Genomic DNA, 19,190 nt, shown 5'->3' with positions numbered 1-19,190 from the left:
GTGGCGCAGTGGTAGCGCTTCTGACTCCAGATCAGCAGGCAGCGTGTTCGAATCACGTCCGGGTCAAAGAAATAATAAAATTTTGTTTTTACGTTGATTATAGAAATTCTACCAAATTAACCTTCGTTCAGGGGGCTCGTTGGCGCAATGGTAGCGCGTCTGACTCCAGATCAGAAGGCTGCGTGTTCGAATCACGTCCGGATCAAACAAATAATAAAATTTAGTTTTAACGTTGTTTATAGAAATTCTACCAATTTAACCTTCGTTCAGGGGGCTCGGTGGCGCAGTGGTAGCGCTTCTGACTCCAGATCAGAAGGCTGCGTGTTCGAATCACGTCCGGGTGAAAGAAATAATAAAACTGAGTTTTTAAGTTGTTTTTAGCCTTCTACCAGTTAAGCCTTCTTACAGGGGGCTCGGTGGCGCAATGGTAGCGCGTCTGACTCCAGATCAGAAGACTGCGTGTTCGAATCACGTCCGGGTCAAACAAATAATAAAATTTAGTTTTAACGTTGTTTATAGAAATTCTACCAATTTAACCTTCGTTCAGGGGGCTCGGTGGCGCAGTGGTAGCGCTTCTGACTCCAGATCAGAAGGCTGCGTGTTCGAATCACGTCCGGGTCAAAGAAATAATAAAATTTTGTTTTTACGTTGATTATAGAAATTCTACCAACTTAACCTTCGTTCAGGGGGCTCGGTGGCGCAATGGTAGCGCGTCTGACTCCAGATCAGAAGGCTGCGTGTTCGAATCACGTCCGGGTCAAACAAATAATAAAATTTAGTTTTAACGTTGTTTATAGAAATTATACCAATTTAACCTTCGTTCAGGGGGCTCGGTGGCGCAGTGGTAGCGCTTCTGACTCCAGATCAGAAGGCTGCGTGTTCGAATCACGTCCGGGTCAAAGAAATAATAAAAATCAGTTTTTAAGTTGTTTTTAGAATTCTACCAATTAAAGCTTCCTTCAGGGGGCTCGGTGGTGCAATGGTAGCACGTCTGACTCCAGATCCGAAGGCTGCGTGTTCGAATCACGTCCAGGTCAAAGAAATCATACAAATCAGTTTTTAAGTTGTTCTTAGAATTCTACCAATTAAAGCTTCCTTCACGGGGCTCGGTGGCGCAATGGTAGCGCGTCTGACTCCAGATCAGAAGGCTGCGTGTTCGAATCACGTCCGGGTCAAAGAAATAATAAAATTGAGTTTTTAAGTTGTTTTTAGAGTTCTACCAATTAAGCCTTCGTACAGGGGGCTCGGTGGCGCAATGGTAGCGCGTCTGACTCCAGATCAGAAGGCTGCGTGTTCGAAGCACGTTCGGGTCAAACAAACAATAAAATTTAGTTTTTACGTTGTTTATAGAAGTTCTACCAATTTAACCTTTGTTCAGGGGGCTCGGTGGCGCAAAGGTAGTGCGTCTGACTCCAGATCAGAAGGCTGCGTGTTCGAAGCACGTTCGGGTCAAACAAACAATAAAATTTAGTTTTTACGATGTTTATAGAAGTTCTACCAATTTAACCTTCGTTCAGGGGGCTCGGTGGCGCAATGGTACCGCGTCTGACTCCAGATCAGAAGGCTGCGTGTTCGAATCACGTCCGGGTCAAAGAAATCATACAAATCAGTTTTTAAGTTGTTCTTAGAATTCTACCAATTTAACCTTCGTTGAGGGGGCTCGGTGGCGCAATGGTAGCGCGTCTGACTCCAGATCAGAAGGCTGCGTGTTCGAAGCACGTTCGGGTCAAACAAACAATAAAATTTAGTTTTTACGTTGTTTATAGAAATTCTACAAATTTAACCTTCGTTCAGGGGGCTCTCTGGCACAATGGGAGCGCGTCTGACTCCAGATCAGAAGGCTGCGTGTTCGAATCACGTCCGGGTCAAAGAAATAATAAAATTGAGTTTTTAAGTTGTTTTTAGAGTTCTACCAATTAAGCCTTCGTACAGGGGGCTCGGTGGCGCAATGGTAGCGCGTCTGACTCCAGATCAGAAGGCTGCGTGTTCGAAGCACGTTCGGGTCAAACAAACAATAAAATTTAGTTTTTACGTTGTTTATAGAAGTTCTACCAATTTAACCTTCGTTCAGGGGGCTCGGTGGCGCAATGGTACCGCGTCTGACTCCAGATCAGAAGGCTGCGTGTTCGAATCACGTCCGGGTCAAAGAAATCATACAAATCAGTTTTTAAGTTGTTCTTAGAATTCTACCAATTTAACCTTCGTTCAGGGGGCTCGGTGGCACAATGGGAGCGCGTCTGACTCCAGATCAGAAGGCTGCGTGTTCGAAGCACGTTCGGGTCAAACAAACAATAAAATTTAGTTTTTACGTTGTTTATAGAAGTTCTACCAATTTAACCTTTGTTCAGGGGGCTCGGTGGCGCAAAGGTAGTGCGTCTGACTCCAGATCAGAAGGCTGCGTGTTCGAAGCACGTTCGGGTCAAACAAACAATAAAATTTAGTTTTTACGATGTTTATAGAAGTTCTACCAATTTAACCTTCGTTCAGGGGGCTCGGTGGCGCAATGGTACCGCGTCTGACTCCAGATCAGAAGGCTGCGTGTTCGAATCACGTCCGGGTCAAAGAAATCATACAAATCAGTTTTTAAGTTGTTCTTAGAATTCTACCAATTTAACCTTCGTTGAGGGGGCTCGGTGGCGCAATGGTAGCGCGTCTGACTCCAGATCAGAAGGCTGCGTGTTCGAAGCACGTTCGGGTCAAACAAACAATAAAATTTAGTTTTTACGTTGTTTATAGAAATTCTACCAATTAAAGCTTCCTTCACGGGGCTCGGTGGCGCAATGGTAGCGCGTCTGACTCCAGATCAGAAGGCTGCGTGTTCGAATCACGTCCGGGTCAAAGAAATAATAAAATTGAGTTTTTAAGTTGTTTTTAGAGTTCTACCAATTAAGCCTTCGTACAGGGGGCTCGGTGGCGCAATGGTAGCGCGTCTGACTCCAGATCAGAAGGCTGCGTGTTCGAAGCACGTTCGGGTCAAACAAACAATAAAATTTAGTTTTTACGTTGTTTATAGAAGTTCTACCAATTTAACCTTTGTTCAGGGGGCTCGGTGGCGCAAAGGTAGTGCGTCTGACTCCAGATCAGAAGGCTGCGTGTTCGAAGCACGTTCGGGTCAAACAAACAATAAAATTTAGTTTTTACGATGTTTATAGAAGTTCTACCAATTTAACCTTCGTTCAGGGGGCTCGGTGGCGCAATGGTACCGCGTCTGACTCCAGATCAGAAGGCTGCGTGTTCGAATCACGTCCGGGTCAAAGAAATCATACAAATCAGTTTTTAAGTTGTTCTTAGAATTCTACCAATTTAACCTTCGTTGAGGGGGCTCGGTGGCGCAATGGTAGCGCGTCTGACTCCAGATCAGAAGGCTGCGTGTTCGAAGCACGTTCGGGTCAAACAAACAATAAAATTTAGTTTTTACGTTGTTTATAGAAATTCTACAAATTTAACCTTCGTTCAGGGGGCTCGGTGGCACAATGGGAGCGCGTCTGATTCCAGATCAGAAGGCTGCGTGTTCGAATCACGTCCGGGTCAAACAAATAATAAAATTTAGTTTTTACGTTGTTTATAGAAGTTCTACCAATTTAACCTTCGTTCAGGGGGTTCGGTGGCGCAATAGTACCGCGTCTGACTCCAGATCAGAAGGCTGCGTGTTCGAATCACGTCCGGGTCAAAGAAATCATACAAATCAGTTTTTAAGTTGTTCTTAGAATTCTACCAATTTAACCTTCGTTGAGGGGGCTCGGTGGCGCAATGGTAGCGCGTCTGACTCCAGATCAGAAGGCTGCGTGTTCGAAGCACGTTGGGGTCAAACAAACAATAAAATTTAGTTTTTACGTTGTTTATAGAAATTCTACAAATTTAACCTTCGTTTAGGGGGCTCGGTGGCGCAATGGTAGCGCGTCTGACTCCAGATCAGAAGGCTGCGTGTTCGAATCACGTCCGGGTCAAACAAATAATAAAATTTAGTTTTAACGTTGTTTATAAAAATTCTACCAATTTAACCTTCGTTCAGGGGGCTCGGTGGCGCAATGGTAGCGCGTCTGACTCCAGATCAGAAGGCTGCGTGTTCGAATCACGTCCGGGTCAAACAAATAATAGAATTTAGTTTTTACGTTGTTTATTGAAGTTCTACCAATTTAACCTTCGTTCAGGGGGCTCGGTGGCGCAATGGTACCGCGTCTGACTCCAGATCAGAAGGCTGCGTGTTCGAATCACGTCCGGGTCAAAGAAATCATACCAATCAGTTTTTAAGTTGTTCTTAGAATTCTACCAATTTAACCTTCGTTGAGGGGGCTCGGTGGCGCAATGGTAGCGCGTCTGACTCCAGATCAGAAGGCTGCGTGTTCGAAGCACGTTCGGGTCAAACAAACAATAAAATTTAGTTTTTACGTTGTTTATAGAAATTCTACAAATTTAACCTTCGTTCAGGGGGCTCGGTGGCGCAATGGTAGCGCGTCTGACTCCAGATCAGAAGGCTGCGTGTTCGAATCACGTCCGGGTCAAACAAATAATAAAATTTAGTTTTAACGTTGCTTATAGAAATTCTACCAATTTAACCTTCGTTCAGGGGGCTCGGTGGCGCAGTGGTAGCGCTTCTGACTCCAGATCAGAAGGCTGCGTGTTCGAATCACGTCCGGGTCAAAGAAATAATAAAATTGAGTTTTTAAGTTGTTTTTAGACTTCTACCAGTTAAGCCTTCGTACAGGGGGCTCGGTGGCGCAATGGTAGCGCGTCTGACTCCAGATCAGAAGACTGCGTGTTCGAATCACGTCCGGGTCAAAGAAATAATAAAATTGAGTTTTTAAGTTGTTTTTAGACTTCTACCAGTTAAGCCTTCGTACAGGGGGCTCGGTGGCGCAATGGTAGCGCGTCTGACTCCAGATCAGAAGACTGCGTGTTCGAATCACGTCCGGGTCAAAGAAATCATACAAATCAGTTTTTAAGTTGTTCTTAGAATTCTAATAATTTAACCTTCGTTCAGGGGGCTCGGTGGCGCAGTGGTAGCGCTTCTGACTCCAGATTAGAAGGCTGCGTGTTCGAAGCACGTTGGGGTCAAACAAAAAATAAAATTTAGTTTTTACGTTGTTTATAGAAATTCTACAAATTTAACCTTCGTTTAGGGGGCTCGGTGGCGCAATGGTAGCGCGTCTGACTCCAGATCAGAAGGCTGCGTGTTCGAAGCACGTTCGGGTCAAACAAACAATAAAATTTAGTTTTTACGTTGTTTATAGAAATTCTACAAATTTAACCTTCGTTCAGGGGGCTCGGTGGCACAATGGGAGCGCGTCTGACTCCAGATCAGAAGGCTGCGTGTTCGAATCACGTCCGGGTCAAACAAATAATAAAATTTAGTTTTTACGTTGTTTATAGAAGTTCTACCAATTTAACCTACGTTCAGGGGGTTCGGTGGCGCAATAGTACCGCGTCTGACTCCAGATCAGAAGGCTGCGTGTTCGAATCACGTCCGGGTCAAAGAAATCATACAAATCAGTTTTTAAGTTGTTCTTAGAATTCTACCAATTTAACCTTCGTTGAGGGGGCTCGGTGGCGCAATGGTAGCGCGTCTGACTCCAGATCAGAAGGCTGCGTGTTCGAATCACGTCCGGGTCAAACAAATAATAAAATTTAGTTTTAACGTTGTTTATAGAAATTCTACCAATTTAACCTTCGTTCAGGGGGCTCGGTGGCGCAATGGTAGCGCGTCTGACTCCAGATCAGAAGGCTGCGTGTTCGAATCACGTCCGGGTCAAACAAATAATAGAATTTAGTTTTTACGTTGTTTATTGAAGTTCTACCAATTTAACCTTCGTTCAGGGGGCTCGGTGGCGCAATGGTACCGCGTCTGACTCCAGATCAGAAGGCTGCGTGTTCGAATCACGTCCGGGTCAAAGAAATCATACCAATCAGTTTTTAAGTTGTTCTTAGAATTCTACCAATTTAACCTTCGTTGAGGGGGCTCGGTGGCGCAATGGTAGCGCGTCTGACTCCAGATCAGAAGGCTGCGTGTTCGAATCACGTCCGGGTCAAACAAATAATAAAATTTAGTTTTAACGTTGTTTATAGAAATTCTACCAATTTAACCTTCGTTCAGGGGGCTCGGTGGCGCAATGGTAGCGCGTCTGACTCCAGATCAGAAGGCTGCGTGTTCGAATCACGTCCGGGTCAAACAAATAATAGAATTTAGTTTTTACGTTGTTTATTGAAGTTCTACCAATTTAACCTTCGTTCAGGGGGCTCGGTGGCGCAATGGTACCGCGTCTGACTCCAGATCAGAAGGCTGCGTGTTCGAATCACGTCCGGGTCAAAGAAATCATACCAATCAGTTTTTAAGTTGTTCTTAGAATTCTACCAATTTAACCTTCGTTGAGGGGGCTCGGTGGCGCAATGGTAGCGCGTCTGACTCCAGATCAGAAGGCTGCGTGTTCGAAGCACGTTCGGGTCAAACAAACAATAAAATTTAGTTTTTACGTTGTTTATAGATATTCTACAAATTTAACCTTCGTTCAGGGGGCTCGGTGGCGCAATGGTAGCGCGTCTGACTCCAGATCAGAAGGCTGCGTGTTCGAATCACGTCCGGGTCAAACAAATAATAAAATTTAGTTTTAACGTTGTTTATAGAAATTCTACCAATTTAACCTTCGTTCAGGGGGCTCGGTGGCGCAGTGGTGGCGCTTCTGACTCCAGATCAGAAGGCTGCGTGTTCGAATCACGTCCGGGTCAAAGAAATAATAAAATTGAGTTTTTAAGTTGTTTTTAGACTTCTACCAGTTAAGCCTTCGTACAGGGGGCTCGGTGGCGCAATGGTAGCGCGTCTGACTCCAGATCAGAAGACTGCGTGTTCGAATCACGTCCGGGTCAAAGAAATAATAAAATTGAGTTTTTAAGTTGTTTTTAGACTTCTACCAGTTAAGCCTTCGTACAGGGGGCTCGGTGGCGCAATGGTAGCGCGTCTGACTCCAGATCAGAAGACTGCGTGTTCGAATCACGTCCGGGTCAAAGAAATCATACAAATCAGTTTTTAAGTTGTTCTTAGAATTCTAATAATTTAACCTTCGTTGAGGGGGCTCGGTGGCGCAATGGTAGCGCGTCTGACTCCAGATCAGAAGGCTGCGTGTTCGAAGCACGTTGGGGTCAAACAAACAATAAAATTTAGTTTTTACGTTGTTTATAGAAATTCTACAAATTTAACCTTCGTTTAGGGGGCTCGGTGGCGCAATGGTAGCGCGTCTGACTCCAGATCAGAAGGCTGCGTGTTCGAATCACGTCCGGGTCAAACAAATAATAAAATTTAGTTTTAACGTTGTTTATAGAAATTCTACCAATTTAACCTTCGTTCAGGGGGCTCGGTGGCGCAGTGGTAGCGCTTCTGACTCCAGATCAGAAGGCTGCGTGTTCGAATCACGTCCGGGTCAAAGAAATAATAAAATTGAGTTTTTAAGTTGTTTTTACACTTCTACCAATTAAGCCTTCGAACAGGGGGCTCGGTGGCACAATGGGAACGCGTCTGACTCCAGAACAGAGGGCTGCGTGTTCGAATCACGTCCGGGTCAAACAAATAATAAAATTTAGTTTTTACGTTGTTTATAGAAGTTCTACCAATTTAACCTTCGTTCAGGGGGCTCGGTGGCGCAATGGTACCGCGTCTGACTCCAGATAATAAGGCTGCGTGTTCGAATCACGTCCAGGTAAAAGAAATCATACAAATAAGTTTTTAAGTTGTTCTTAGAATTCTACCAATTAAAGCTTCCTTCAGGGGGCTCGGTGGCGCAATGGTAGCGAGTCTGACTCCAGATCAGAAGGCTGCGTGTTCGAATCACGTCCGGGTCAAAGAAATAATAAAATTGAGTTTTTAAGTTGTTTTTAGACTTCTACCAATTAAGCCTTCGTACAGGGGGCTCGGTGGCGCAATGGTAGCGCGTCTGACTCCAGATCAGAAGGCTGCGTGTTCGAAGCACGTTCGGGTCAAACAAACAATAAAATTTAGTTTTTACGTTTTTTATAGAAGTTCTACCAATTTAACCTTCGTTCAGGGGGCTCGGTGGCGCAATGGTACCGCGTCTGACTACAGATCAGAAGGCTGCGTGTTCGAATCACGTCCGGGTCAAAGAAATCATACAAATCAGTTTTTAAGTTGTTCTTAGAATTCTACCAATTTAACCTTCGTTGAGGGGGCTCGATGGCGCAATGGTAGCGCGTCTGACTCCAGATCAGAAGGCTGCGTGTTCGTAGCACGTTCGGGTCAAACAAACAATAAAATTTAGTTTTTACGTTGTTTATAGAAATTCTACAAATTTAACCTTCGTTCAGGGGGCTCGGTGGCGCAATGGTAGCGCGTCTGACTCCAGATCAGAAGGCTGCGTGTTCGAATCACGTCCGGGTCAAACAAATAATAAAATTGAGTTTTTAAGTTGTTTTTAGACTTCTACCAATTAAGCCTTCGTACAGGGGGCTCGGTGGCACAATGGGAGCGCGTCTGACTCCAGAACAGAAGGCTGCGTGTTCGAATCACGTCCGGGTCAAACAAATAATAAAATTTAGTTTTTACGTTGTTTATAGAAGTTCTACCAATTTAACCTTCGTTCAGGGGGCTCGGTGGCGCAATGGTAGCGCGTCTGACTCCAGATCAGAAGGCTGCGTGTTCGTATCACGTCCAGGTCAAAGAAATCATACAAATCAGTTTTTAAGTTGTTCTTAGAATTCTACCAATTAAAGCTTCCTTCAGGGGGCTCGGTGGCGCAATGGTAGCGCGTCTGACTCCAGATCAGAAGGCTGCGTGTTCGAATCACGTCCGGGTCAAAGAAATAATAAAATTGAGTTTTTAAGTTGTTTTTAGACTTCTACCAATTAAGCCTTCGTACAGGGGGCTCGGTGGCGCAATGGTAGCGCGTCTGACTCCAGATCAGAAGGCTGCGTGTTCGAAGCACGTTCGGGTCAAACAAACAATAAAATTTAGTTTTTACGTTGTTTATAGAAGTTCTACCAATTTAACCTTCGTTCAGGGGGCTCGGTGGCGCAATGGTACCGCGTCTGACTCCAGATCAGAAGGCTGCGTGTTCGAATCACGTCCGGGTCAAAGAAATCATACAAATCAGTTTTTAAGTTGTTCTTAGAATTCTACCAATTTAACCTTCGTTGAGGGGGCTCGATGGCGCAATGGTAGCGCGTCTGACTCCAGATCAGAAGGCTGCGTGTTCGAAGCACGTTCGGGTCAAACAAACAATAAAATTTAGTTTTTACGTTGTTTATAGAAATTCTACAAATTTAACCTTCGTTCAGGGGGATCGGTGGCGCAATGGTAGCGCGTCTGACTCCAGATCAGAAGGCTGCGTGTTCGAAGCACGTTCGGGTCAAACAAACAATAAAATTTAGTTTTTACGTTGTTTATAGAAATTCTACAAATTTAACCTTCGTTCAGGGGGCTCGGTGGCGCAATGGTAGCGCGTCTGACTCCAGATCAGAAGGCTGCGTGTTCGAATCACGTCCGGGTCAAACAAATAATAAAATTGAGTTTTTAAGTTGTTTTTAGACTTCTACCAATTAAGCCTTCGTACAGGGGGCTCATTGGCACAATGGGAGCGCGTCTGACTCCAGAACAGAAGGCTGCGTGTTCGAATCACGTCCGGGTCAAACAAATAATAAAATTTAGTTTTTACGTTGTTTATAGAAGTTCTACCAATTTAACCTTCGTTCAGGGGGCTCGGTGGCGCAATGGTACCGCGTCTGACTCCAGATCAGAAGGCTGCGTGTTCGTATCACGTCCAGGTCAAAGAAATCATACAAATCAGTTTTTAAGTTGTTCTTAGAATTCTACCAATTAAAGCTTCCTTCAGGGGGCTCGGTGGCGCAATGGTAGCGCGTCTGACTCCAGATCAGAAGGCTGCGTGTTCGAATCACGTCCGGGTCAAAGAAATAATAAAATTGAGTTTTTAAGTTGTTTTTAGACTTCTACCAATTAAGCCTTCGTACAGGGGGCTCGGTGGCGCAATGGTAGCGCGTCTGACTCCAGATCAGAAGGCTGCGTGTTCGAAGCACGTTCGGGTCAAACAAACAATAAAATTTAGTTTTTACGTTGTTTATAGAAGTTCTACCAATTTAACCTTCGTTCAGGGGGCTCGGTGGCGCAATGGTACCGCGTCTGACTCCAGATCAGAAGGCTGCGTGTTCGAATCACGTCCGGGTCAAAGAAATCATACAAATCAGTTTTTAAGTTGTTCTTAGAATTCTACCAATTTAACCTTCGTTGAGGGGGCTCGATGGCGCAATGGTAGCGCGTCTGACTCCAGATCAGAAGGCTGCGTGTTCGAAGCACGTTCGGGTCAAACAAACAATAAAATTTAGTTTTTACGTTGTTTATAGAAATTCTACAAATTTAACCTTCGTTCAGGGGGATCGGTGGGGCAATGGTACCGCGTCTGACTCCAGATCAGAAGGCTGCGTGTTCGAATCACGTCCGGGTCAAAGAAATCATACAAATCAGTTTTTAAGTTGTTCTTAGAATTCTACCAATTAAAGCTTCCTTCAGGGGGCTCGGTGGCGCAATGGTAGCGCGTCTGACTCCAGATCAGAAGGCTGCGTGTTCGAATCACGTCCGGGTCAAAGAAATAATAAAATTGAGTTTTTAAGTTGTTTTTAGACTTCTACCAATTAAGCCTTCGTACAGGGGGCTCGGTGGCGCAATGGTAGCGCGTCTGACTCCAGATCAGAAGGCTGCGTGTTCGAAGCACGTTCGGGTCAAACAAACAATAAAATTTAGTTTTTACGTTGTTTATAGAAGTTCTACCAATTTAACCTTCGTTCAGGGGGCTCGGTGGCGCAATGGTACCGCGTCTGACTCCAGATCAGAAGGCTGCGTGTTCGAATCACGTCCGGGTCAAAGAAATCATACAAATCAGTCTTTAAGTTGTTCTTAGAATTCTACCAATTTAACCTTCGTTGAGGGGGCTCGGTGGCGCAATGGTAGCGCGTCTGACTCCAGATCAGAAGGCTGCGTGTTCGAAGCACGTTCGGGTCAAACAAACCATAAAATTTAGTTTTAACGTTGTTTATAGAAATTCTACCAATTTAACCTTCGTTCAGGGGGCTCGGTGGCGCAGTGGTAGCGCTTCTGACTCCAGATCAGAAGTCTGCGTGTTCGAATCACGTCCGGGTCAATGAAATAATAAAATTGAGTTTTTAAGTTGTTTTTAGACTTCTACCAATTAAGCCTTCGTACAGGGGGCTCGGTGGCACAATGGGAGCGCGTCTGACTCCAGAACAGAAGGCTGCGTGTTCGAATCACGTCCGGGTCAAACAAATAATAAAATTTAGTTTTTACGTTGTTTATAGAAGTTCTACCAATTTAACCTTCGTTCAGGGGGCTCGGTGGCGCAATGGTACCGCGTCTGACTCCAGATCAGAAGGCTGCGTGTTCGAATCACGTCCAGGTCAAAGAAATCATACAAATCAGTTTTTAAGTTGTTCTTAGAATTCTACCAAGTTAACCTTCGTTGAGGGGGCTCGGTGGCGCAATGGTAGCGCGTCTGACTCCAGATCAGAAGGCTGCGTGTTCGAATCACGTCCGGGTCAAAGAAATAATAAAATTGAGTTTTTAAGTTGTTTTTAGACTTCTACCAATTAAGCCTTCGTACAGGGGGCTCGGTGGCGCAATGGTAGCGCGTCTGACTCCAGATCAGAAGGCTGCGTGTTCGAAGCACGTTCGGGTCAAACAAACAATAAAATTTAGTTTTTACGTTGTTTATAGAAATTCTACAAATTTAACCTTCGTTCAGGGGGATCGGTGGGGCAATGGTACCGCGTCTGACTCCAGATCAGAAGGCTGCGTGTTCGAATCACGTCCGGGTCAAAGAAATCATACAAATCAGTTTTTAAGTTGTTCTTAGAATTCTACCAATTAAAGCTTCCTTCAGGGGGCTCGGTGGCGCAATGGTAGCGCGTCTGACTCCAGATCAGAAGGCTGCGTGTTCGAATCACGTCCGGGTCAAAGAAATAATAAAATTGAGTTTTTAAGTTGTTTTTAGACTTCTACCAATTAAGCCTTCGTACAGGGGGCTCGGTGGCGCAATGGTAGCGCGTCTGACTCCAGATCAGAAGGCTGCGTGTTCGAAGCACGTTCGGGTCAAACAAACAATAAAATTTAGTTTTTACGTTGTTTATAGAAGTTCTACCAATTTAACCTTCGTTCAGGGGGCTCGGTGGCGCAATGGTACCGCGTCTGACTCCAGATCAGAAGGCTGCGTGTTCGAATCACGTCCGGGTCAAAGAAATCATACAAATCAGTCTTTAAGTTGTTCTTAGAATTCTACCAATTTAACCTTCGTTGAGGGGGCTCGGTGGCGCAATGGTAGCGCGTCTGACTCCAGATCAGAAGGCTGCGTGTTCGAAGCACGTTCGGGTCAAACAAACCATAAAATTTAGTTTTAACGTTGTTTATAGAAATTCTACCAATTTAACCTTCGTTCAGGGGGATCGGTGGCGCAGTGGTAGCGCTTCTGACTCCAGATCAGAAGTCTGCGTGTTCGAATCACGTCCGGGTCAATGAAATAATAAAATTGAGTTTTTAAGTTGTTTTTAGACTTCTACCAATTAAGCCTTCGTACAGGGGGCTCGGTGGCACAATGGGAGCGCGTCTGACTCCAGAACAGAAGGCTGCGTGTTCGAATCACGTCCGGGTCAAACAAATAATAAAATTTAGTTTTTACGTTGTTTATAGAAGTTCTACCAATTTAACCTTCGTTCAGGGGGCTCGGTGGCGCAATGGTACCGCGTCTGACTCCAGATCAGAAGGCTGCGTGTTCGAATCACGTCCAGGTCAAAGAAATCATACAAATCAGTTTTTAAGTTGTTCTTAGAATTCTACCAAGTTAACCTTCGTTGAGGGGGCTCGGTGGCGCAATGGTAGCGCGTCTGACTCCAGATCAGAAGGCTGCGTGTTCGAATCACGTCCGGGTCAAAGAAATAATAAAATTGAGTTTTTAAGTTGTTTTTAGACTTCTACCAATTAAGCCTTCGTACAGGGGGCTCGGTGGCGCAATGGTAGCGCGTCTGACTCCAGATCAGAAGGCTGCGTGTTCGAAGCACGTTCGGGTCAAACAAACAATAAAATTTAGTTTTTACGTTGTTTATAGAAATTCTACAAATTTAACCTTCGTTCAGGGGGATCGGTGGGGCAATGGTACCGCGTCTGACTCCAGATCAGAAGGCTGCGTGTTCGAATCACGTCCGGGTCAAAGAAATCATACAAATCAGTTTTTAAGTTGTTCTTAGAATTCTACCAATTAAAGCTTCCTTCAGGGGGCTCGGTGGCGCAATGGTAGCGCGTCTGACTCCAGATCAGAAGGCTGCGTGTTCGAATCACGTCCGGGTCAAAGAAATAATAAAATTGAGTTTTTAAGTTGTTTTTAGACTTCTACCAATTAAGCCTTCGTACAGGGGGCTCGGTGGCGCAATGGTAGCGCGTCTGACTCCAGATCAGAAGGCTGCGTGTTCGAAGCACGTTCGGGTCAAACAAACAATAAAATTTAGTTTTTACGTTGTTTATAGAAGTTCTACCAATTTAACCTTCGTTCAGGGGGCTCGGTGGCGCAATGGTACCGCGTCTGACTCCAGATCAGAAGGCTGCGTGTTCGAATCACGTCCGGGTCAAAGAAATCATACAAATCAGTCTTTAAGTTGTTCTTAGAATTCTACCAATTTAACCTTCGTTGAGGGGGCTCGGTGGCGCAATGGTAGCGCGTCTGACTCCAGATCAGAAGGCTGCGTGTTCGAAGCACGTTCGGGTCAAACAAACCATAAAATTTAGTTTTAACGTTGTTTATAGAAATTCTACCAATTTAACCTTCGTTCAGGGGGCTCGGTGGCGCAGTGGTAGCGCTTCTGACTCCAGATCAGAAGTCTGCGTGTTCGAATCACGTCCGGGTCAATGAAATAATAAAATTGAGTTTTTAAGTTGTTTTTAGACTTCTACCAATTAAGCCTTCGTACAGGGGGCTCGGTGGCACAATGGGAGCGCGTCTGACTCCAGAACAGAAGGCTGCGTGTTCGAATCACGTCCGGGTCAAACAAATAATAAAATTTAGTTTTTACGTTGTTTATAGAAGTTCTACCAATTTAACCTTCGTTCAGGGGGCTCGGTGGCGCAATGGTACCGCGTCTGACTCCAGATCAGAAGGCTGCGTGTTCGAATCACGTCCAGGTCAAAGAAATCATACAAATCAGTTTTTAAGTTGTTCTTAGAATTCTACCAAGTTAACCTTCGTTGAGGGGGCTCGGTGGCGCAATGGTAGCGCGTCTGACTCCAGATCAGAAGGCTGCGTGTTCGAATCACGTCCGGGTCAAAGAAATAATAAAATTGAGTTTTTAAGTTGTTTTTAGACTTCTACCAATTAAGCCTTCGTACAGGGGGCTCGGTGGCGCAATGGTAGCGCGTCTGACTCCAGATCAGAAGGCTGCGTGTTCGAAGCACGTTCGGGTCAAACAAACAATAAAATTTAGTTTTTACGTTGTTTATAGAAGTTCTACCAATTTAACCTTCGTTCAGGGGGCTCGGTGGCGCAATGGTACCGCGTCTGACTCCAGATCAGAAGGCTGCGTGTTCGAATCACGTCCGGGTCAAAGAAATCATACAAATCAGTTTTTAAGTTGTTCTTAGAATTCTACCAATTTAACCTTCGTTGAGGGGGCTCGGTGGCGCAATGGTAGCGCGTCTGACTCCAGATCAGAAGGCTGCGTGTTCGAAGCACGTTCGGGTCAAACAAACAATAAAATTTAGTTTTTACGTTGTTTATAGAAATTCTACAAATTTAACCTTCGTTCAGGGGGCTCGGTGGCGCAATGGTAGCGCGTCTGACTCCAGATCAGAAGGCTGCGTGTTCGAATCACGTCCGGGTCAAACAAATAATAAAATTTAGTTTTAACGTTGTTTATAGAAATTCTACCAATTTAACCTTCGTTCAGGGGGCTCGGTGGCGCAGTGGTAGCGCTTCTGACTCCAGATCAGAAGGCTGCGTGTTCGAATCACGTCCGGGTCAAAGAAATAATAAAATTGAGTTTTTAAGTTGTTTTTAGACTTCTACCAATTAAGCCTTCGTACAGGGGGCTCGGTGGCGCAATGGTAGCGCGTCTGACTCCAGATCAGAAGGCTGCGTGTTCGAAGCACGTTCGGGTCAAACAAACAATAAAATTTAGTTTTTACGTTGTTTATAGAAGTTCTACCAATTGAACCTTCGTTCAGGGGGCTCGGTGGCGCAATGGTACCGCGTCTGACTCCAGATCAGAAGGCTGCGTGTTCGAATCACGTCCGGGTCAAAGAAATCATACAAATACGTTTTTAAGTTGTTCTTAGAATTCTACCAATTTAACCTTCGTTGAGGGGGCTCGGTGGCGCAATGGTAGCGCGTCTGACTCCAGATCAGAAGGCTGCGTGTTCGAAGCACGTCCGGGTCAAACAAATAATAAAATTTAGTTTTTACGTTGTTTATAGAAGTTCTACCAATTTAACCTTCGTTCAGGGGGCTCGGTGGCGCAATGGTACCGCGTCTGACTCCAGATCAGAAGGCTGCGTGTTCGAATCACGTCCGGGTCAAAGAAATCATACAAATCCGTTTTTAAGTTGTTCTTAGAATTCTACCAAGTTAACCTTCGTTGAGGGGGCTCGGTGGCGCAATGGTAGCGCGTCTGACTCCAGATCAGAAGGCTGCGTGTTCGAATCACGTCCGGGTCAAACAAATAATAAAATTTAGTTTTAACGTTGTTTATAGAAATTCTACCAATTTAACCTTCGTTCAGGGGGCTCGGTGGCGCAATGGTAGCGCGTCTGACTCCAGATCAGAAGGCTGCGTGTTCGAATCACGTCCGGGTCAAACAAATAATAGAATTTAGTTTTTACGTTGTTTATTGAAGTTCTACCAATTTAACCTTCGTTCAGGGGGCTCGGTGGCGCAATGGTACCGCGTCTGACTCCAGATCAGAAGGCTGCGTGTTCGAATCACGTCCGGGTCAAAGAAATCATACCAATCAGTTTTTAAGTTGTTCTTAGAATTCTACCAATTTAACCTTCGTTGAGGGGGCTCGGTGGCGCAATGGTAGCGCGTCTGACTCCAGATCAGAAGGCTGCGTGTTCGAATCACGTCCGGGTCAAACAAATAATAAAATTTAGTTTTAACGTTGTTTATAGAAATTCTACCAATTTAACCTTCGTTCAGGGGGCTCGGTGGCGCAATGGTAGCGCGTCTGACTCCAGATCAGAAGGCTGCGTGTTCGAATCACGTCCGGGTCAAACAAATAATAGAATTTAGTTTTTACGTTGTTTATTGAAGTTCTACCAATTTAACCTTCGTTCAGGGGGCTCGGTGGCGCAATGGTACCGCGTCTGACTCCAGATCAGAAGGCTGCGTGTTCGAATCACGTCCGGGTCAAAGAAATCATACCAATCAGTTTTTAAGTTGTTCTTAGAATTCTACCAATTTAACCTTCGTTGAGGGGGCTCGGTGGCGCAATGGTAGCGCGTCTGACTCCAGATCAGAAGCCTGCGTGTTCGAAGCACGTTCGAGTCAAACAAACAATAAAATTTAGTTTTTACGTTGTTTATAGATATTCTACAAATTTAACCTTCGTTCAGGGGGCTCGGTGGCGCAATGGTAGCGCGTCTGACTCCAGATCAGAAGGCTGCGTGTTCGAATCACGTCCGGGTCAAACAAATAATAAAATTTAGTTTTAACGTTGTTTATAGAAATTCTACCAATTTAACCTTCGTTCAGGGGGCTCGGTGGCGCAGTGGTGGCGCTTCTGACTCCAGATCAGAAGGCTGCGTGTTCGAATCACGTCCGGGTCAAAGAAATAATAAAATTGAGTTTTTAAGTTGTTTTTAGACTTCTACCAGTTAAGCCTTCGTACAGGGGGCTCGGTGGCGCAATGGTAGCGCGTCTGACTCCAGATCAGAAGACTGCGTGTTCGAATCACGTCCGGGTCAAAGAAATAATAAAATTGAGTTTTTAAGTTGTTTTTAGACTTCTACCAGTTAAGCCTTCGTACAGGGGGCTCGGTGGCGCAATGGTAGCGCGTCTGACTCCAGATCAGAAGACTGCGTGTTCGAATCACGTCCGGGTCAAAGAAATCATACAAATCAGTTTTTAAGTTGTTCTTAGAATTCTAATAATTTAACCTTCGTTGAGGGGGCTCGGTGGCGCAATGGTAGCGCGTCTGACTCCAGATCAGAAGGCTGCGTGTTCGAAGCACGTTGGGGTCAAACAAACAATAAAATTTAGTTTTTACGTTGTTTATAGAAATTCTACAAATTTAACCTTCGTTTAGGGGGCTCGGTGGCGCAATGGTAGCGCGTCTGACTCCAGATCAGAAGGCTGCGTGTTCGAATCACGTCCGGGTCAAACAAATAATAAAATTTAGTTTTAACGTTGTTTATAGAAATTCTACCAATTTAACCTTCGTTCAGGGGGCTCGGTGGCGCAGTGGTAGCGCTTCTGACTCCAGATCAGAAGGCTGCGTGTTCGAATCACGTCCGGGTCAAAGAAATAATAAAATTGAGTTTTTAAGTTGTTTTTAGAATTCTACCAATTAAAGCTTCCTTCAGGGGGCTCGGTGGTGCAGTGGCAGCACGTCTGACTCCAGATCCGAAGGCTGCGTGTTCGAATCACGTCCAGGTCAAAGAAATCATACAAATCAGTTTTTAAGTTGTTCTTAAAATTCTACCAATTAAAGCTTCCTTCAGGGGGCTCGGTGGCGCAATGGTAGCGCGTCTGACTCCAGATCTGAAGGCTGCGTGTTCGAATCACGTCCGGGTCAAAGAAATAATAAAATTGAGTTTTTAAGTTGTTTATAGAAGTTCTACCAATTTAACCTTCGTTCAGGGGGCTCGGTGGCGCAATGGTACCGCGTCTGACTCCAGATCAGAAGGCTGCGTGTTCGAATCACGTCCGGGTCAAAGAAATCATACAAATCAGTTTTTAAGTTGTTCTTAGAATTCTACCAATTTAACCTTCGTTGAGGGGGCTCGGTGGCGCAATGGTAGCGCGTCTGACTCCAGATCAGAAGGCTGCGTGTTCGAAGCACGTTCGGGTCAAACAAACAATAAAATTTAGTTTTAACGTTGTTTATAGAAATTCTACCAATTTAACCTTCGTTCAGGGGGCTCGGTGGCGCAGTGGTAGCGCTTCTGACTCCAGATCAGAAGGCTGCGTGTTCGAATCACGTCCGGGTCAAAGAAATAATAAAATTGAGTTTTTAAGTTGTTTTTACACTTCTACCAATTAAGCCTTCGAACAGGGGGCTCGGTGGCACAATGGGAACGCGTCTGACTCCAGAACAGAGGGCTGCGTGTTCGAATCACGTCCGGGTCAAACAAATAATAAAATTTAGTTTTTACGTTGTTTATAGAAGTTCTACCAATTTAACCTTCGTTCAGGGGGCTCGGTGGCGCAATGGTACCGCGTCTGACTCCAGATAATAAGGCTGCGTGTTCGAATCACGTCCAGGTAAAAGAAATCATACAAATAAGTTTTTAAGTTGTTCTTAGAATTCTACCAATTAAAGCTTCCTTCAGGGGGCTCGGTGGCGCAATGGTAGCGAGTCTGACTCCAGATCAGAAGGCTGCGTGTTCGAATCACGTCCGGGTCAAAGAAATAATAAAATTGAGTTTTTAAGTTGTTTTTAGACTTCTACCAATTAAGCCTTCGTACAGGGGGCTCGGTGGCGCAATGGTAGCGCGTCTGACTCCAGATCAGAAGGCTGCGTGTTCGAAGCACGTTCGGGTCAAACAAACAATAAAATTTAGTTTTTACGTTTTTTATAGAAGTTCTACCAATTTAACCTTCGTTCAGGGGGCTCGGTGGCGCAATGGTACCGCGTCTGACTACAGATCAGAAGGCTGCGTGTTCGAATCACGTCCGGGTCAAAGAAATCATACAAATCAGTTTTTAAGTTGTTCTTAGAATTCTACCAATTTAACCTTCGTTGAGGGGGCTCGATGGCGCAATGGTAGCGCGTCTGACTCCAGATCAGAAGGCTGCGTGTTCGAAGCACGTTCGGGTCAAACAAACAATAAAATTTAGTTTTTACGTTGTTTATAGAAATTCTACAAATTTAACCTTCGTTCAGGGGGCTCGGTGGCGCAATGGTAGCGCGTCTGACTCCAGATCAGAAGGCTGCGTGTTCGAATCACGTCCGGGTCAAACAAATAA

The 19,190-nt window shown here is 45.0% G+C and overlaps 104 non-coding genes across 104 annotated transcripts in view; all 104 read left to right on the top strand.

Annotated features, from left to right (window-relative positions):
• The window catches only part of TRNAW-CCA (transfer RNA tryptophan (anticodon CCA)), a 72-nt gene extending 6 nt beyond the window's left edge, over positions 1–66 (top strand). The window contains exon 1 of the tRNA in view: positions 1–66. This exon is cut by the window's left edge and continues 6 nt beyond it. This is a non-coding gene — a tRNA (tRNA-Trp).
• A 206-nt stretch (positions 67–272) lies between these two features.
• TRNAW-CCA (transfer RNA tryptophan (anticodon CCA)) lies at positions 273–344 on the top strand. Its single transcript has one exon. It is a non-coding gene; the product is annotated as a tRNA-Trp (tRNA).
• A 66-nt stretch (positions 345–410) lies between these two features.
• Positions 411–482, top strand: TRNAW-CCA (transfer RNA tryptophan (anticodon CCA)). The gene has a single exon. It is a non-coding gene; the product is annotated as a tRNA-Trp (tRNA).
• A 67-nt stretch (positions 483–549) lies between these two features.
• TRNAW-CCA (transfer RNA tryptophan (anticodon CCA)) lies at positions 550–621 on the top strand. Its single transcript has one exon. It is a non-coding gene; the product is annotated as a tRNA-Trp (tRNA).
• A 67-nt stretch (positions 622–688) lies between these two features.
• On the top strand, positions 689–760 carry TRNAW-CCA (transfer RNA tryptophan (anticodon CCA)). Its single transcript has one exon. It is a non-coding gene; the product is annotated as a tRNA-Trp (tRNA).
• A 67-nt stretch (positions 761–827) lies between these two features.
• On the top strand, positions 828–899 carry TRNAW-CCA (transfer RNA tryptophan (anticodon CCA)). Its single transcript has one exon. It is a non-coding gene; the product is annotated as a tRNA-Trp (tRNA).
• Positions 900–1,103: 204 nt separating this feature from the next.
• Positions 1,104–1,175, top strand: TRNAW-CCA (transfer RNA tryptophan (anticodon CCA)). The gene has a single exon. It is a non-coding gene; the product is annotated as a tRNA-Trp (tRNA).
• A 66-nt stretch (positions 1,176–1,241) lies between these two features.
• Positions 1,242–1,313, top strand: TRNAW-CCA (transfer RNA tryptophan (anticodon CCA)). Its single transcript has one exon. It is a non-coding gene; the product is annotated as a tRNA-Trp (tRNA).
• Positions 1,314–1,519: 206 nt separating this feature from the next.
• On the top strand, positions 1,520–1,591 carry TRNAW-CCA (transfer RNA tryptophan (anticodon CCA)). The gene has a single exon. It is a non-coding gene; the product is annotated as a tRNA-Trp (tRNA).
• A 66-nt stretch (positions 1,592–1,657) lies between these two features.
• Positions 1,658–1,729, top strand: TRNAW-CCA (transfer RNA tryptophan (anticodon CCA)). Its single transcript has one exon. It is a non-coding gene; the product is annotated as a tRNA-Trp (tRNA).
• A 205-nt stretch (positions 1,730–1,934) lies between these two features.
• TRNAW-CCA (transfer RNA tryptophan (anticodon CCA)) lies at positions 1,935–2,006 on the top strand. The gene has a single exon. It is a non-coding gene; the product is annotated as a tRNA-Trp (tRNA).
• A 67-nt stretch (positions 2,007–2,073) lies between these two features.
• TRNAW-CCA (transfer RNA tryptophan (anticodon CCA)) lies at positions 2,074–2,145 on the top strand. Its single transcript has one exon. It is a non-coding gene; the product is annotated as a tRNA-Trp (tRNA).
• Positions 2,146–2,489: 344 nt separating this feature from the next.
• On the top strand, positions 2,490–2,561 carry TRNAW-CCA (transfer RNA tryptophan (anticodon CCA)). The gene has a single exon. It is a non-coding gene; the product is annotated as a tRNA-Trp (tRNA).
• Positions 2,562–2,627: 66 nt separating this feature from the next.
• TRNAW-CCA (transfer RNA tryptophan (anticodon CCA)) lies at positions 2,628–2,699 on the top strand. Its single transcript has one exon. It is a non-coding gene; the product is annotated as a tRNA-Trp (tRNA).
• A 67-nt stretch (positions 2,700–2,766) lies between these two features.
• Positions 2,767–2,838, top strand: TRNAW-CCA (transfer RNA tryptophan (anticodon CCA)). The gene has a single exon. It is a non-coding gene; the product is annotated as a tRNA-Trp (tRNA).
• Positions 2,839–2,904: 66 nt separating this feature from the next.
• On the top strand, positions 2,905–2,976 carry TRNAW-CCA (transfer RNA tryptophan (anticodon CCA)). Its single transcript has one exon. It is a non-coding gene; the product is annotated as a tRNA-Trp (tRNA).
• A 206-nt stretch (positions 2,977–3,182) lies between these two features.
• On the top strand, positions 3,183–3,254 carry TRNAW-CCA (transfer RNA tryptophan (anticodon CCA)). Its single transcript has one exon. It is a non-coding gene; the product is annotated as a tRNA-Trp (tRNA).
• Positions 3,255–3,320: 66 nt separating this feature from the next.
• Positions 3,321–3,392, top strand: TRNAW-CCA (transfer RNA tryptophan (anticodon CCA)). Its single transcript has one exon. It is a non-coding gene; the product is annotated as a tRNA-Trp (tRNA).
• A 67-nt stretch (positions 3,393–3,459) lies between these two features.
• Positions 3,460–3,531, top strand: TRNAW-CCA (transfer RNA tryptophan (anticodon CCA)). The gene has a single exon. It is a non-coding gene; the product is annotated as a tRNA-Trp (tRNA).
• Positions 3,532–3,875: 344 nt separating this feature from the next.
• On the top strand, positions 3,876–3,947 carry TRNAW-CCA (transfer RNA tryptophan (anticodon CCA)). The gene has a single exon. It is a non-coding gene; the product is annotated as a tRNA-Trp (tRNA).
• A 67-nt stretch (positions 3,948–4,014) lies between these two features.
• TRNAW-CCA (transfer RNA tryptophan (anticodon CCA)) lies at positions 4,015–4,086 on the top strand. The gene has a single exon. It is a non-coding gene; the product is annotated as a tRNA-Trp (tRNA).
• A 67-nt stretch (positions 4,087–4,153) lies between these two features.
• On the top strand, positions 4,154–4,225 carry TRNAW-CCA (transfer RNA tryptophan (anticodon CCA)). Its single transcript has one exon. It is a non-coding gene; the product is annotated as a tRNA-Trp (tRNA).
• Positions 4,226–4,291: 66 nt separating this feature from the next.
• TRNAW-CCA (transfer RNA tryptophan (anticodon CCA)) lies at positions 4,292–4,363 on the top strand. Its single transcript has one exon. It is a non-coding gene; the product is annotated as a tRNA-Trp (tRNA).
• Positions 4,364–4,430: 67 nt separating this feature from the next.
• On the top strand, positions 4,431–4,502 carry TRNAW-CCA (transfer RNA tryptophan (anticodon CCA)). The gene has a single exon. It is a non-coding gene; the product is annotated as a tRNA-Trp (tRNA).
• Positions 4,503–4,569: 67 nt separating this feature from the next.
• On the top strand, positions 4,570–4,641 carry TRNAW-CCA (transfer RNA tryptophan (anticodon CCA)). The gene has a single exon. It is a non-coding gene; the product is annotated as a tRNA-Trp (tRNA).
• A 66-nt stretch (positions 4,642–4,707) lies between these two features.
• On the top strand, positions 4,708–4,779 carry TRNAW-CCA (transfer RNA tryptophan (anticodon CCA)). Its single transcript has one exon. It is a non-coding gene; the product is annotated as a tRNA-Trp (tRNA).
• A 66-nt stretch (positions 4,780–4,845) lies between these two features.
• Positions 4,846–4,917, top strand: TRNAW-CCA (transfer RNA tryptophan (anticodon CCA)). Its single transcript has one exon. It is a non-coding gene; the product is annotated as a tRNA-Trp (tRNA).
• Positions 4,918–5,122: 205 nt separating this feature from the next.
• Positions 5,123–5,194, top strand: TRNAW-CCA (transfer RNA tryptophan (anticodon CCA)). Its single transcript has one exon. It is a non-coding gene; the product is annotated as a tRNA-Trp (tRNA).
• A 67-nt stretch (positions 5,195–5,261) lies between these two features.
• TRNAW-CCA (transfer RNA tryptophan (anticodon CCA)) lies at positions 5,262–5,333 on the top strand. Its single transcript has one exon. It is a non-coding gene; the product is annotated as a tRNA-Trp (tRNA).
• A 205-nt stretch (positions 5,334–5,538) lies between these two features.
• Positions 5,539–5,610, top strand: TRNAW-CCA (transfer RNA tryptophan (anticodon CCA)). The gene has a single exon. It is a non-coding gene; the product is annotated as a tRNA-Trp (tRNA).
• Positions 5,611–5,677: 67 nt separating this feature from the next.
• Positions 5,678–5,749, top strand: TRNAW-CCA (transfer RNA tryptophan (anticodon CCA)). Its single transcript has one exon. It is a non-coding gene; the product is annotated as a tRNA-Trp (tRNA).
• A 67-nt stretch (positions 5,750–5,816) lies between these two features.
• Positions 5,817–5,888, top strand: TRNAW-CCA (transfer RNA tryptophan (anticodon CCA)). Its single transcript has one exon. It is a non-coding gene; the product is annotated as a tRNA-Trp (tRNA).
• Positions 5,889–5,954: 66 nt separating this feature from the next.
• Positions 5,955–6,026, top strand: TRNAW-CCA (transfer RNA tryptophan (anticodon CCA)). Its single transcript has one exon. It is a non-coding gene; the product is annotated as a tRNA-Trp (tRNA).
• Positions 6,027–6,093: 67 nt separating this feature from the next.
• Positions 6,094–6,165, top strand: TRNAW-CCA (transfer RNA tryptophan (anticodon CCA)). The gene has a single exon. It is a non-coding gene; the product is annotated as a tRNA-Trp (tRNA).
• A 67-nt stretch (positions 6,166–6,232) lies between these two features.
• On the top strand, positions 6,233–6,304 carry TRNAW-CCA (transfer RNA tryptophan (anticodon CCA)). The gene has a single exon. It is a non-coding gene; the product is annotated as a tRNA-Trp (tRNA).
• Positions 6,305–6,370: 66 nt separating this feature from the next.
• On the top strand, positions 6,371–6,442 carry TRNAW-CCA (transfer RNA tryptophan (anticodon CCA)). The gene has a single exon. It is a non-coding gene; the product is annotated as a tRNA-Trp (tRNA).
• Positions 6,443–6,509: 67 nt separating this feature from the next.
• TRNAW-CCA (transfer RNA tryptophan (anticodon CCA)) lies at positions 6,510–6,581 on the top strand. The gene has a single exon. It is a non-coding gene; the product is annotated as a tRNA-Trp (tRNA).
• A 67-nt stretch (positions 6,582–6,648) lies between these two features.
• Positions 6,649–6,720, top strand: TRNAW-CCA (transfer RNA tryptophan (anticodon CCA)). The gene has a single exon. It is a non-coding gene; the product is annotated as a tRNA-Trp (tRNA).
• Positions 6,721–6,786: 66 nt separating this feature from the next.
• Positions 6,787–6,858, top strand: TRNAW-CCA (transfer RNA tryptophan (anticodon CCA)). Its single transcript has one exon. It is a non-coding gene; the product is annotated as a tRNA-Trp (tRNA).
• A 66-nt stretch (positions 6,859–6,924) lies between these two features.
• Positions 6,925–6,996, top strand: TRNAW-CCA (transfer RNA tryptophan (anticodon CCA)). Its single transcript has one exon. It is a non-coding gene; the product is annotated as a tRNA-Trp (tRNA).
• A 205-nt stretch (positions 6,997–7,201) lies between these two features.
• On the top strand, positions 7,202–7,273 carry TRNAW-CCA (transfer RNA tryptophan (anticodon CCA)). Its single transcript has one exon. It is a non-coding gene; the product is annotated as a tRNA-Trp (tRNA).
• A 67-nt stretch (positions 7,274–7,340) lies between these two features.
• Positions 7,341–7,412, top strand: TRNAW-CCA (transfer RNA tryptophan (anticodon CCA)). Its single transcript has one exon. It is a non-coding gene; the product is annotated as a tRNA-Trp (tRNA).
• Positions 7,413–7,755: 343 nt separating this feature from the next.
• Positions 7,756–7,827, top strand: TRNAW-CCA (transfer RNA tryptophan (anticodon CCA)). The gene has a single exon. It is a non-coding gene; the product is annotated as a tRNA-Trp (tRNA).
• Positions 7,828–7,893: 66 nt separating this feature from the next.
• TRNAW-CCA (transfer RNA tryptophan (anticodon CCA)) lies at positions 7,894–7,965 on the top strand. The gene has a single exon. It is a non-coding gene; the product is annotated as a tRNA-Trp (tRNA).
• A 67-nt stretch (positions 7,966–8,032) lies between these two features.
• Positions 8,033–8,104, top strand: TRNAC-ACA (transfer RNA cysteine (anticodon ACA)). The gene has a single exon. It is a non-coding gene; the product is annotated as a tRNA-Cys (tRNA).
• Positions 8,105–8,309: 205 nt separating this feature from the next.
• On the top strand, positions 8,310–8,381 carry TRNAW-CCA (transfer RNA tryptophan (anticodon CCA)). Its single transcript has one exon. It is a non-coding gene; the product is annotated as a tRNA-Trp (tRNA).
• Positions 8,382–8,724: 343 nt separating this feature from the next.
• On the top strand, positions 8,725–8,796 carry TRNAW-CCA (transfer RNA tryptophan (anticodon CCA)). Its single transcript has one exon. It is a non-coding gene; the product is annotated as a tRNA-Trp (tRNA).
• Positions 8,797–8,862: 66 nt separating this feature from the next.
• TRNAW-CCA (transfer RNA tryptophan (anticodon CCA)) lies at positions 8,863–8,934 on the top strand. The gene has a single exon. It is a non-coding gene; the product is annotated as a tRNA-Trp (tRNA).
• Positions 8,935–9,001: 67 nt separating this feature from the next.
• On the top strand, positions 9,002–9,073 carry TRNAW-CCA (transfer RNA tryptophan (anticodon CCA)). Its single transcript has one exon. It is a non-coding gene; the product is annotated as a tRNA-Trp (tRNA).
• Positions 9,074–9,139: 66 nt separating this feature from the next.
• TRNAW-CCA (transfer RNA tryptophan (anticodon CCA)) lies at positions 9,140–9,211 on the top strand. The gene has a single exon. It is a non-coding gene; the product is annotated as a tRNA-Trp (tRNA).
• A 206-nt stretch (positions 9,212–9,417) lies between these two features.
• On the top strand, positions 9,418–9,489 carry TRNAW-CCA (transfer RNA tryptophan (anticodon CCA)). The gene has a single exon. It is a non-coding gene; the product is annotated as a tRNA-Trp (tRNA).
• A 343-nt stretch (positions 9,490–9,832) lies between these two features.
• Positions 9,833–9,904, top strand: TRNAW-CCA (transfer RNA tryptophan (anticodon CCA)). Its single transcript has one exon. It is a non-coding gene; the product is annotated as a tRNA-Trp (tRNA).
• A 66-nt stretch (positions 9,905–9,970) lies between these two features.
• TRNAW-CCA (transfer RNA tryptophan (anticodon CCA)) lies at positions 9,971–10,042 on the top strand. Its single transcript has one exon. It is a non-coding gene; the product is annotated as a tRNA-Trp (tRNA).
• A 67-nt stretch (positions 10,043–10,109) lies between these two features.
• On the top strand, positions 10,110–10,181 carry TRNAW-CCA (transfer RNA tryptophan (anticodon CCA)). The gene has a single exon. It is a non-coding gene; the product is annotated as a tRNA-Trp (tRNA).
• A 66-nt stretch (positions 10,182–10,247) lies between these two features.
• On the top strand, positions 10,248–10,319 carry TRNAW-CCA (transfer RNA tryptophan (anticodon CCA)). The gene has a single exon. It is a non-coding gene; the product is annotated as a tRNA-Trp (tRNA).
• Positions 10,320–10,524: 205 nt separating this feature from the next.
• On the top strand, positions 10,525–10,596 carry TRNAW-CCA (transfer RNA tryptophan (anticodon CCA)). The gene has a single exon. It is a non-coding gene; the product is annotated as a tRNA-Trp (tRNA).
• A 66-nt stretch (positions 10,597–10,662) lies between these two features.
• On the top strand, positions 10,663–10,734 carry TRNAW-CCA (transfer RNA tryptophan (anticodon CCA)). Its single transcript has one exon. It is a non-coding gene; the product is annotated as a tRNA-Trp (tRNA).
• Positions 10,735–10,801: 67 nt separating this feature from the next.
• On the top strand, positions 10,802–10,873 carry TRNAW-CCA (transfer RNA tryptophan (anticodon CCA)). The gene has a single exon. It is a non-coding gene; the product is annotated as a tRNA-Trp (tRNA).
• A 66-nt stretch (positions 10,874–10,939) lies between these two features.
• On the top strand, positions 10,940–11,011 carry TRNAW-CCA (transfer RNA tryptophan (anticodon CCA)). The gene has a single exon. It is a non-coding gene; the product is annotated as a tRNA-Trp (tRNA).
• Positions 11,012–11,078: 67 nt separating this feature from the next.
• Positions 11,079–11,150, top strand: TRNAW-CCA (transfer RNA tryptophan (anticodon CCA)). Its single transcript has one exon. It is a non-coding gene; the product is annotated as a tRNA-Trp (tRNA).
• A 343-nt stretch (positions 11,151–11,493) lies between these two features.
• TRNAW-CCA (transfer RNA tryptophan (anticodon CCA)) lies at positions 11,494–11,565 on the top strand. The gene has a single exon. It is a non-coding gene; the product is annotated as a tRNA-Trp (tRNA).
• A 66-nt stretch (positions 11,566–11,631) lies between these two features.
• Positions 11,632–11,703, top strand: TRNAW-CCA (transfer RNA tryptophan (anticodon CCA)). Its single transcript has one exon. It is a non-coding gene; the product is annotated as a tRNA-Trp (tRNA).
• A 205-nt stretch (positions 11,704–11,908) lies between these two features.
• On the top strand, positions 11,909–11,980 carry TRNAW-CCA (transfer RNA tryptophan (anticodon CCA)). The gene has a single exon. It is a non-coding gene; the product is annotated as a tRNA-Trp (tRNA).
• Positions 11,981–12,046: 66 nt separating this feature from the next.
• On the top strand, positions 12,047–12,118 carry TRNAW-CCA (transfer RNA tryptophan (anticodon CCA)). The gene has a single exon. It is a non-coding gene; the product is annotated as a tRNA-Trp (tRNA).
• A 67-nt stretch (positions 12,119–12,185) lies between these two features.
• TRNAW-CCA (transfer RNA tryptophan (anticodon CCA)) lies at positions 12,186–12,257 on the top strand. The gene has a single exon. It is a non-coding gene; the product is annotated as a tRNA-Trp (tRNA).
• A 66-nt stretch (positions 12,258–12,323) lies between these two features.
• TRNAW-CCA (transfer RNA tryptophan (anticodon CCA)) lies at positions 12,324–12,395 on the top strand. The gene has a single exon. It is a non-coding gene; the product is annotated as a tRNA-Trp (tRNA).
• Positions 12,396–12,877: 482 nt separating this feature from the next.
• TRNAW-CCA (transfer RNA tryptophan (anticodon CCA)) lies at positions 12,878–12,949 on the top strand. Its single transcript has one exon. It is a non-coding gene; the product is annotated as a tRNA-Trp (tRNA).
• A 66-nt stretch (positions 12,950–13,015) lies between these two features.
• TRNAW-CCA (transfer RNA tryptophan (anticodon CCA)) lies at positions 13,016–13,087 on the top strand. The gene has a single exon. It is a non-coding gene; the product is annotated as a tRNA-Trp (tRNA).
• A 205-nt stretch (positions 13,088–13,292) lies between these two features.
• Positions 13,293–13,364, top strand: TRNAW-CCA (transfer RNA tryptophan (anticodon CCA)). Its single transcript has one exon. It is a non-coding gene; the product is annotated as a tRNA-Trp (tRNA).
• A 66-nt stretch (positions 13,365–13,430) lies between these two features.
• Positions 13,431–13,502, top strand: TRNAW-CCA (transfer RNA tryptophan (anticodon CCA)). The gene has a single exon. It is a non-coding gene; the product is annotated as a tRNA-Trp (tRNA).
• A 67-nt stretch (positions 13,503–13,569) lies between these two features.
• TRNAW-CCA (transfer RNA tryptophan (anticodon CCA)) lies at positions 13,570–13,641 on the top strand. The gene has a single exon. It is a non-coding gene; the product is annotated as a tRNA-Trp (tRNA).
• A 66-nt stretch (positions 13,642–13,707) lies between these two features.
• On the top strand, positions 13,708–13,779 carry TRNAW-CCA (transfer RNA tryptophan (anticodon CCA)). The gene has a single exon. It is a non-coding gene; the product is annotated as a tRNA-Trp (tRNA).
• A 67-nt stretch (positions 13,780–13,846) lies between these two features.
• TRNAW-CCA (transfer RNA tryptophan (anticodon CCA)) lies at positions 13,847–13,918 on the top strand. The gene has a single exon. It is a non-coding gene; the product is annotated as a tRNA-Trp (tRNA).
• Positions 13,919–14,261: 343 nt separating this feature from the next.
• Positions 14,262–14,333, top strand: TRNAW-CCA (transfer RNA tryptophan (anticodon CCA)). Its single transcript has one exon. It is a non-coding gene; the product is annotated as a tRNA-Trp (tRNA).
• A 66-nt stretch (positions 14,334–14,399) lies between these two features.
• TRNAW-CCA (transfer RNA tryptophan (anticodon CCA)) lies at positions 14,400–14,471 on the top strand. The gene has a single exon. It is a non-coding gene; the product is annotated as a tRNA-Trp (tRNA).
• A 67-nt stretch (positions 14,472–14,538) lies between these two features.
• TRNAW-CCA (transfer RNA tryptophan (anticodon CCA)) lies at positions 14,539–14,610 on the top strand. The gene has a single exon. It is a non-coding gene; the product is annotated as a tRNA-Trp (tRNA).
• Positions 14,611–14,676: 66 nt separating this feature from the next.
• On the top strand, positions 14,677–14,748 carry TRNAW-CCA (transfer RNA tryptophan (anticodon CCA)). Its single transcript has one exon. It is a non-coding gene; the product is annotated as a tRNA-Trp (tRNA).
• A 67-nt stretch (positions 14,749–14,815) lies between these two features.
• On the top strand, positions 14,816–14,887 carry TRNAW-CCA (transfer RNA tryptophan (anticodon CCA)). Its single transcript has one exon. It is a non-coding gene; the product is annotated as a tRNA-Trp (tRNA).
• A 67-nt stretch (positions 14,888–14,954) lies between these two features.
• On the top strand, positions 14,955–15,026 carry TRNAW-CCA (transfer RNA tryptophan (anticodon CCA)). Its single transcript has one exon. It is a non-coding gene; the product is annotated as a tRNA-Trp (tRNA).
• A 66-nt stretch (positions 15,027–15,092) lies between these two features.
• On the top strand, positions 15,093–15,164 carry TRNAW-CCA (transfer RNA tryptophan (anticodon CCA)). The gene has a single exon. It is a non-coding gene; the product is annotated as a tRNA-Trp (tRNA).
• A 67-nt stretch (positions 15,165–15,231) lies between these two features.
• Positions 15,232–15,303, top strand: TRNAW-CCA (transfer RNA tryptophan (anticodon CCA)). The gene has a single exon. It is a non-coding gene; the product is annotated as a tRNA-Trp (tRNA).
• Positions 15,304–15,369: 66 nt separating this feature from the next.
• On the top strand, positions 15,370–15,441 carry TRNAW-CCA (transfer RNA tryptophan (anticodon CCA)). The gene has a single exon. It is a non-coding gene; the product is annotated as a tRNA-Trp (tRNA).
• Positions 15,442–15,508: 67 nt separating this feature from the next.
• On the top strand, positions 15,509–15,580 carry TRNAW-CCA (transfer RNA tryptophan (anticodon CCA)). Its single transcript has one exon. It is a non-coding gene; the product is annotated as a tRNA-Trp (tRNA).
• A 66-nt stretch (positions 15,581–15,646) lies between these two features.
• On the top strand, positions 15,647–15,718 carry TRNAW-CCA (transfer RNA tryptophan (anticodon CCA)). The gene has a single exon. It is a non-coding gene; the product is annotated as a tRNA-Trp (tRNA).
• Positions 15,719–15,785: 67 nt separating this feature from the next.
• TRNAW-CCA (transfer RNA tryptophan (anticodon CCA)) lies at positions 15,786–15,857 on the top strand. Its single transcript has one exon. It is a non-coding gene; the product is annotated as a tRNA-Trp (tRNA).
• Positions 15,858–15,924: 67 nt separating this feature from the next.
• TRNAW-CCA (transfer RNA tryptophan (anticodon CCA)) lies at positions 15,925–15,996 on the top strand. Its single transcript has one exon. It is a non-coding gene; the product is annotated as a tRNA-Trp (tRNA).
• Positions 15,997–16,062: 66 nt separating this feature from the next.
• Positions 16,063–16,134, top strand: TRNAW-CCA (transfer RNA tryptophan (anticodon CCA)). Its single transcript has one exon. It is a non-coding gene; the product is annotated as a tRNA-Trp (tRNA).
• Positions 16,135–16,201: 67 nt separating this feature from the next.
• On the top strand, positions 16,202–16,273 carry TRNAW-CCA (transfer RNA tryptophan (anticodon CCA)). Its single transcript has one exon. It is a non-coding gene; the product is annotated as a tRNA-Trp (tRNA).
• Positions 16,274–16,340: 67 nt separating this feature from the next.
• TRNAW-CCA (transfer RNA tryptophan (anticodon CCA)) lies at positions 16,341–16,412 on the top strand. The gene has a single exon. It is a non-coding gene; the product is annotated as a tRNA-Trp (tRNA).
• A 205-nt stretch (positions 16,413–16,617) lies between these two features.
• On the top strand, positions 16,618–16,689 carry TRNAW-CCA (transfer RNA tryptophan (anticodon CCA)). Its single transcript has one exon. It is a non-coding gene; the product is annotated as a tRNA-Trp (tRNA).
• Positions 16,690–16,756: 67 nt separating this feature from the next.
• TRNAW-CCA (transfer RNA tryptophan (anticodon CCA)) lies at positions 16,757–16,828 on the top strand. Its single transcript has one exon. It is a non-coding gene; the product is annotated as a tRNA-Trp (tRNA).
• Positions 16,829–16,894: 66 nt separating this feature from the next.
• TRNAW-CCA (transfer RNA tryptophan (anticodon CCA)) lies at positions 16,895–16,966 on the top strand. Its single transcript has one exon. It is a non-coding gene; the product is annotated as a tRNA-Trp (tRNA).
• A 66-nt stretch (positions 16,967–17,032) lies between these two features.
• On the top strand, positions 17,033–17,104 carry TRNAW-CCA (transfer RNA tryptophan (anticodon CCA)). The gene has a single exon. It is a non-coding gene; the product is annotated as a tRNA-Trp (tRNA).
• A 205-nt stretch (positions 17,105–17,309) lies between these two features.
• Positions 17,310–17,381, top strand: TRNAW-CCA (transfer RNA tryptophan (anticodon CCA)). The gene has a single exon. It is a non-coding gene; the product is annotated as a tRNA-Trp (tRNA).
• A 67-nt stretch (positions 17,382–17,448) lies between these two features.
• Positions 17,449–17,520, top strand: TRNAW-CCA (transfer RNA tryptophan (anticodon CCA)). The gene has a single exon. It is a non-coding gene; the product is annotated as a tRNA-Trp (tRNA).
• A 204-nt stretch (positions 17,521–17,724) lies between these two features.
• Positions 17,725–17,796, top strand: TRNAW-CCA (transfer RNA tryptophan (anticodon CCA)). The gene has a single exon. It is a non-coding gene; the product is annotated as a tRNA-Trp (tRNA).
• A 67-nt stretch (positions 17,797–17,863) lies between these two features.
• Positions 17,864–17,935, top strand: TRNAW-CCA (transfer RNA tryptophan (anticodon CCA)). Its single transcript has one exon. It is a non-coding gene; the product is annotated as a tRNA-Trp (tRNA).
• A 66-nt stretch (positions 17,936–18,001) lies between these two features.
• Positions 18,002–18,073, top strand: TRNAW-CCA (transfer RNA tryptophan (anticodon CCA)). Its single transcript has one exon. It is a non-coding gene; the product is annotated as a tRNA-Trp (tRNA).
• A 67-nt stretch (positions 18,074–18,140) lies between these two features.
• TRNAW-CCA (transfer RNA tryptophan (anticodon CCA)) lies at positions 18,141–18,212 on the top strand. The gene has a single exon. It is a non-coding gene; the product is annotated as a tRNA-Trp (tRNA).
• Positions 18,213–18,555: 343 nt separating this feature from the next.
• TRNAW-CCA (transfer RNA tryptophan (anticodon CCA)) lies at positions 18,556–18,627 on the top strand. Its single transcript has one exon. It is a non-coding gene; the product is annotated as a tRNA-Trp (tRNA).
• Positions 18,628–18,693: 66 nt separating this feature from the next.
• TRNAW-CCA (transfer RNA tryptophan (anticodon CCA)) lies at positions 18,694–18,765 on the top strand. The gene has a single exon. It is a non-coding gene; the product is annotated as a tRNA-Trp (tRNA).
• Positions 18,766–18,832: 67 nt separating this feature from the next.
• Positions 18,833–18,904, top strand: TRNAC-ACA (transfer RNA cysteine (anticodon ACA)). Its single transcript has one exon. It is a non-coding gene; the product is annotated as a tRNA-Cys (tRNA).
• Positions 18,905–18,970: 66 nt separating this feature from the next.
• Positions 18,971–19,042, top strand: TRNAW-CCA (transfer RNA tryptophan (anticodon CCA)). Its single transcript has one exon. It is a non-coding gene; the product is annotated as a tRNA-Trp (tRNA).
• Positions 19,043–19,109: 67 nt separating this feature from the next.
• On the top strand, positions 19,110–19,181 carry TRNAW-CCA (transfer RNA tryptophan (anticodon CCA)). Its single transcript has one exon. It is a non-coding gene; the product is annotated as a tRNA-Trp (tRNA).
• The last annotated feature ends 9 nt before the right edge of the window (positions 19,182–19,190 follow it).

This window comes from Phalangium opilio, unplaced genomic scaffold (assembly GCF_054372755.1).
Source record: "Phalangium opilio isolate 3A_F unplaced genomic scaffold, DU_Popi_V2 ptg000352l_1, whole genome shotgun sequence".
Lineage (NCBI taxonomy): Eukaryota > Metazoa > Arthropoda > Arachnida > Opiliones > Phalangiidae > Phalangium > Phalangium opilio.
The sequence above is the reverse complement of the archived record's forward strand: the minus strand, read 5'-3'. Positions and strand labels throughout refer to the sequence as shown.